This window comes from Vulpes lagopus, chromosome 1, assembly GCF_018345385.1.
Source record: "Vulpes lagopus strain Blue_001 chromosome 1, ASM1834538v1, whole genome shotgun sequence".
Classification (NCBI taxonomy): domain Eukaryota; kingdom Metazoa; phylum Chordata; class Mammalia; order Carnivora; family Canidae; genus Vulpes; species Vulpes lagopus.
The window spans coordinates 144,872,052-144,876,889 of NC_054824.1; the positions used below are offsets into that span (position 1 = coordinate 144,872,052).

The 4,838-nt window shown below is 55.0% G+C and overlaps 1 long non-coding RNA gene across 1 annotated transcript; it reads right to left on the reverse strand.

The window, feature by feature from the left end:
* Window positions 1-3,544: 3,544 nt before the first annotated feature.
* Window positions 3,545-4,433, reverse strand: LOC121479539. The gene is made up of 2 exons (XR_005984750.1): window positions 4,264-4,433; window positions 3,545-3,660 (listed from the first exon to the last, which is right to left on the reverse strand). It is a non-coding gene; the product is annotated as an uncharacterized LOC121479539 (long non-coding RNA).
* Between the last annotated feature and the right edge of the window lie 405 nt (window positions 4,434-4,838).

Consider the following 4,838-nt stretch of genomic DNA (forward strand, 5'->3'; position numbering starts at 1 on the left):
GGCCGACGTAGGCACAGCTCAGCCTAGCTTGAGGGGTGGGGTCCGGGGCTGACGGACAGGCCGGTGGATCAATGAGAGGAGCCCGCGCTGGCGGGGCGGGGCCGGAGGGGGCGGGGTTGACCGTGGCCCCGCCTCGCACCTCCCGCGGCCGGCCGGGCGGGCCGGGCGCCCCACCCACCGCCCTCCAGGCTAGGCTGAGGCTCCGGGAGCGGCGGATCCCTCCGCCGGCCGGTAGGGGAGGGGAGGAGAAGGAAGGGGAGGGGGGCCGGGCTGCAGCGCTGGGAGGCGAGGCCAGCCGCCCGCGGAGGACGGCCCGCGCGGGGTGCCCCTCGGCGCTGCTGCCCCCGTGCGCTCGCCGCGGTCTTCCCGGGAGGCTCGCTGGCCGCCGTACATCAGCGCACACGAGCGCGCCCCCTCGGCTCCCAGCCCCGGGAGAGTTGGAGGTGGCCGTCGAAGTAGACGAATTCAGGGTGGACGCTGAAGGGCGACAGGACTCCGTCCCCCCACTAAGCGCGCGCCGGAGCCCAGGGGAGAGGCGGGGTCTCGTCCGGGGGTTACCTGGGGAGCTCGCCGGCTCCTCCACCTGAACCAGGCCCCTCCCCTCCCAGGCCCGGCTCGGCTGCCGCCCAGCAATTTAAAGCGACAGCTCATAGTTCTGGGGTGACCTAATCCCCAGTGCCTGCGGCCCCGGAGCACTTACAGCCGAGGGGGGCAATTTAAAGGGGCGGGACCTTAATTTCCCCCAGCACAGGAAACGCCCAAAAGCATCTTATTAAAGAAGCAGTACTAGCTCTTTAAAAAAAAGATTGAAATTTAAAAATCCCTAGATGCCCCGGGGCGTGGTGAATCCTTACCTGCCCTAGGACAGAAGTGCGGGTGCCATACCTACGTCTTCTCCAGTAACCCTGTTACTCCCAGACCCGGCTGCTGCCTACCTGGAGCTTTAGGAAATGATGGAGTACTTGGCTTCTATCTCTAAGAACCTTGCAGAACAGAAGCGTACTCAGTTCTTCACACGCCCTGATTTCTATCAGGTTGGGTCTGATTTACTGAACAAAGACTAGATTCTGGGTTAAGAACTGGGCTAAATTCTGGGTGAAGACTAATATGCATAGACAGAGGCAGCAAGTCATGGTGATTAAAAGCATCAGTGCTGGAGTATTCCAGCTGCCTTGGTTCAGATCCTCATTCTACCATGTATTATTACCTGTGAACATGGGTACCTCATTTAACTTCCCTGTACCTCATGATCCTATGGGTAAAATGAAGGTGGCGATAATAGTACCCAACTCATAAATTTGGTGTGAAGATTAAATTAGTTTATGCAGGTAGATTGCTTAGAACAGTGCTTCATGCTACATTATAATAACTTAAGGGCCGGACTGCCAAGACTCCTTTAGGACCATCATCCCATACAAGCCTCAAAGGAGGCAAGATCAGTGGAACTGCTGGGCCAGTAGTTTGGAGGCTTGTATGTCCTAAAATGGGAGGCTAGCAGTCTCCTATTTCCTTGGCCTTGGTTTCCAACCCTTCCACCCAGCCTCTCCTTTAGGAAACCTGATTTTTTTTTTTAAGATTTTATTTATTTATTCATGAGAGACACAGAGAGAGAGGCAGAGACATAGGCAGAGGGAGAAGCAGGATCCATGCAGGGAGCCCGATGTGGGACTTGATCCCAGGACTCCAGGATCACACCCTGAGCCAAAGGCAGACGTTCACCTGCTGAGCCCCCCGGGTGTCCCAGGAAACCTGATTTAAACAGTGCCCTGCTTTGCCCCCAAACGTAGCCTCTTGGTTCCCTGTCAGACCTGGGAGATGGGGCCCCAGCACCAGAGGATACCAGTCTTCCCTGCCAAGTTAGGCTAGCTTGCCCCCAAAGATCTCAGGCAGGCACGGGGAGCCCATCTGCCCTGTCCTCCAGAACCACGAGAAGAACAGAGCCTTGTGCCAGGGCTGGGGCTGTGGCAGTAGCAAGATGGGAAAGTGCCGCCCCCCCTCAAGTGGGGAACCTCCCCTCACTTGTGGCCTCTATTTTTAGTGCTTCCCCAGGCTCTAGCTGGAGAAACCGTTTAGTCATCAGGGTGTTTATTTTCCGGCTGTTTCCGACGTCGGGAAAGCAGAATGTTGAGACTGGAGAGATCCAGGGCTGCTGGAAAAGCCTTCTTAGAACAGGCCTGGGAACTCAGCCTTTAGACCATTGGGTCCCATGATCATAGGAAAAAAAACAAAGTGGGCAGGGGGCACCCAAGCCCCCAGGAGACCGAGAGGGATGAGTTCTCACCCTGCCACCAGTTTTCAGGCTTTCCAAGCCAGAGTCCCCTATGGCCCCAGTTCCCCTTTAACGATTCTCTCCAAGAACATAAGCCGTCCCAGACCAAATTCTTTCCTACGCCTCATTCCCAGAAACCCCCTCCCCAGTCTCGGATAGATCTGCGCGGTGAGCCTCCCGCCAACCACGGCTCCAGCCAATCCTGAGCCGGAGGCAGGTTTTCCGGGCTGTGATTGGCTGGGTCTTCCTCCCTGCCTTGGAATGTTGGGTTCTTAACAAAGGAATGAGGAAGGAAGGTGAGTCACCTGGGAGGGTGTTAAAGGGCCAGGAGCTGGATAGAGAAGGTAAGGGAGCTCAGTGAGGGAGACGGAGTATCCCAGACCTTTAGACGCTGAATGATAATTCACTAGAGAACAGAGTAGGAGAGAGTCGCAGAGGTTGACATTGCAAGCGGGGTGGAATTTACATATATTTATATTTATAGACAACTTCATGGAAAGAAAAGGTAGCAAATATGAGGTCTTGATTTCCATGGAGGACTAAGAAAGGATCTAGGGAGTAAAGTTGCTGGAAGTTAAATTATAATAAAAGACTTCCTGAAACTGACTCACTACATCTTTTTCTTCTAGCCCCCGCACTACCCATGCCAGAATCCTCTAGGGGAGAAAACACCCTGGCAGCTCAGGTGCTTGGGTTCCATTTTTCCTTCTGCCTCTCTGGCTCCCAACTCATCTTTTGTAGAGAAAAGTAATCTTACAGCCCAAAGTTACTATAAAATCCCAGAGGAAGTCAAATGAGTGCCCACCAAAGTCCTAAGAAGTGTGTGACTTCTCTCTACAGTATCCTCTTCATAGTTTCTACAGCAGAGGGGCACCAACAGCTCCCTTTATTCACACTTTCCCAAGCACCCTAGCCCATCTTTATTTGGAAAGGTCTTCCTCCTCCCCAACAGCTGCTTCTCTTCTGCCTGCTGTTCCAGCCTTTGCCGGCTGCTCAGTTGACCCCTCCAGCCTTCCTCATAGCCCTCTGGACCAGTCCATCCCACCCCCACTCCATCCATCCCAACCCTTCCATTAGGCTGTTCATTCTTCCTCCCAGTTTTCCCATCTCTCCCCAAGCCTTCCACCTTGTTTGAGGGCAGAGGCCATCAGCATGAGCCTGAAGGTCCTTCTGTGTGCACACTCCCCGCGTGAGTTTGTGTATCATCCTGCACCTCTCTGTGTATAGAGGGCTCTCTACTCCCTGTGGCTACCTCATCAGTACAATCAGACTGGATTGACATTTTTGGTTTCCAGTTTATTCTTCTTCACCAGATCCTGAGCTCCTTGAGGGCACCAGATCCTTGAGGGCAGCAGTTCAATCAGCTTTGGGATTTCAGGGCCTTGCTGGGCCTGGAGTGGAATGAACACAGCAAACGTCTGTTACAGGAATCTGTGCATATCTGTGTATGTAGCTATGTATCTTAGCTAACATTATAAAAACTTTATTGAACACCTCCTCTATTTGTCCATTGATAACTCTGTGCTAGCCCAGGGATAAGGCTCTGATCTAGGGCCCAGACAAGTCCAGCTCTGGGCCAGAAGGGGGGGCGGAGTAAGCAGAGAGTTGTCCTAGGCTGTGCTGGCAGAGCTGTGCCCCATGCTCAGTGCCAGGGTGCCTGGGGCCAGGCCCAGGGCAAAGGGCAGAAGCTCCACCCAGGATCTGAAGGGGGCAGGAAAGGGGTGCCAAAGCCAGGTCCTCAGTCCGTGCCCCCCCTCCACAAGAGTTCCCTGCCCCAGGCTGGGCAGGATGTGGTGGCAGCTGCAAGAGGGTGGGCAGGATGTGGGGGTGGGGGCAGCTGAAACGAAGCCTGACATTCGCCTCCCCAGCTCCTCCCTCCTTCCCTCTCCCCCCCCATCCGCCCCCTCCAGGTCACGTGCTTCCAGCCCGGGCACCAACGGACTATTTCTCCCTTTGCGCGGAAGGACATAATTGACATCGCAAACTCAAGTCACCTTCTACTTCAGCTTCACCACGCCTTTTTCTCGCCTCGTAGCCCAGGACAGAAAGTTTGCCAGATACACATTTCTTTAGAGCCCGGGCCCGTAATTCGGGAGTAGCCCCTTTAAATGCAAATGAACCGCCTTCTTGCTCTCGTTCCCCCCCACCCCCATCCCAACTTCGCTCCTCGTGCCCAGACTCCGCCAGCTGCCATTGACGTCACGCGTGCGTCAGCGTCGCCAGCCCAACCAGACGGCACGTGGGGGGAAGAAGGTGGCCTTAAAGGGCCAGGCGCCCTGGGCTTGCCGGGCTGCTGCTGTTAATGTGGCCTTGAAATAGAGGAATGAGATGAGAGGTGTGGAAATCTAAGGGAACAGGAGGAAATGCAGAATAGATGTTAGAGAGGACAGGTAGGAGTCTTGCTCCTTCCCAGGTTCCCCAGAAGTTTGGAGTTTTCACCTCGGACAGACACCCAGGAGGAGCAGAACAACTCTGAGGCTGAGGGAGGCTGGCATTTAAGACTCGCCCAATTATGATTTCACACTTCCTTCATCCGTGCCTAGCATATCCACAGTGCAGGGACTTGGTT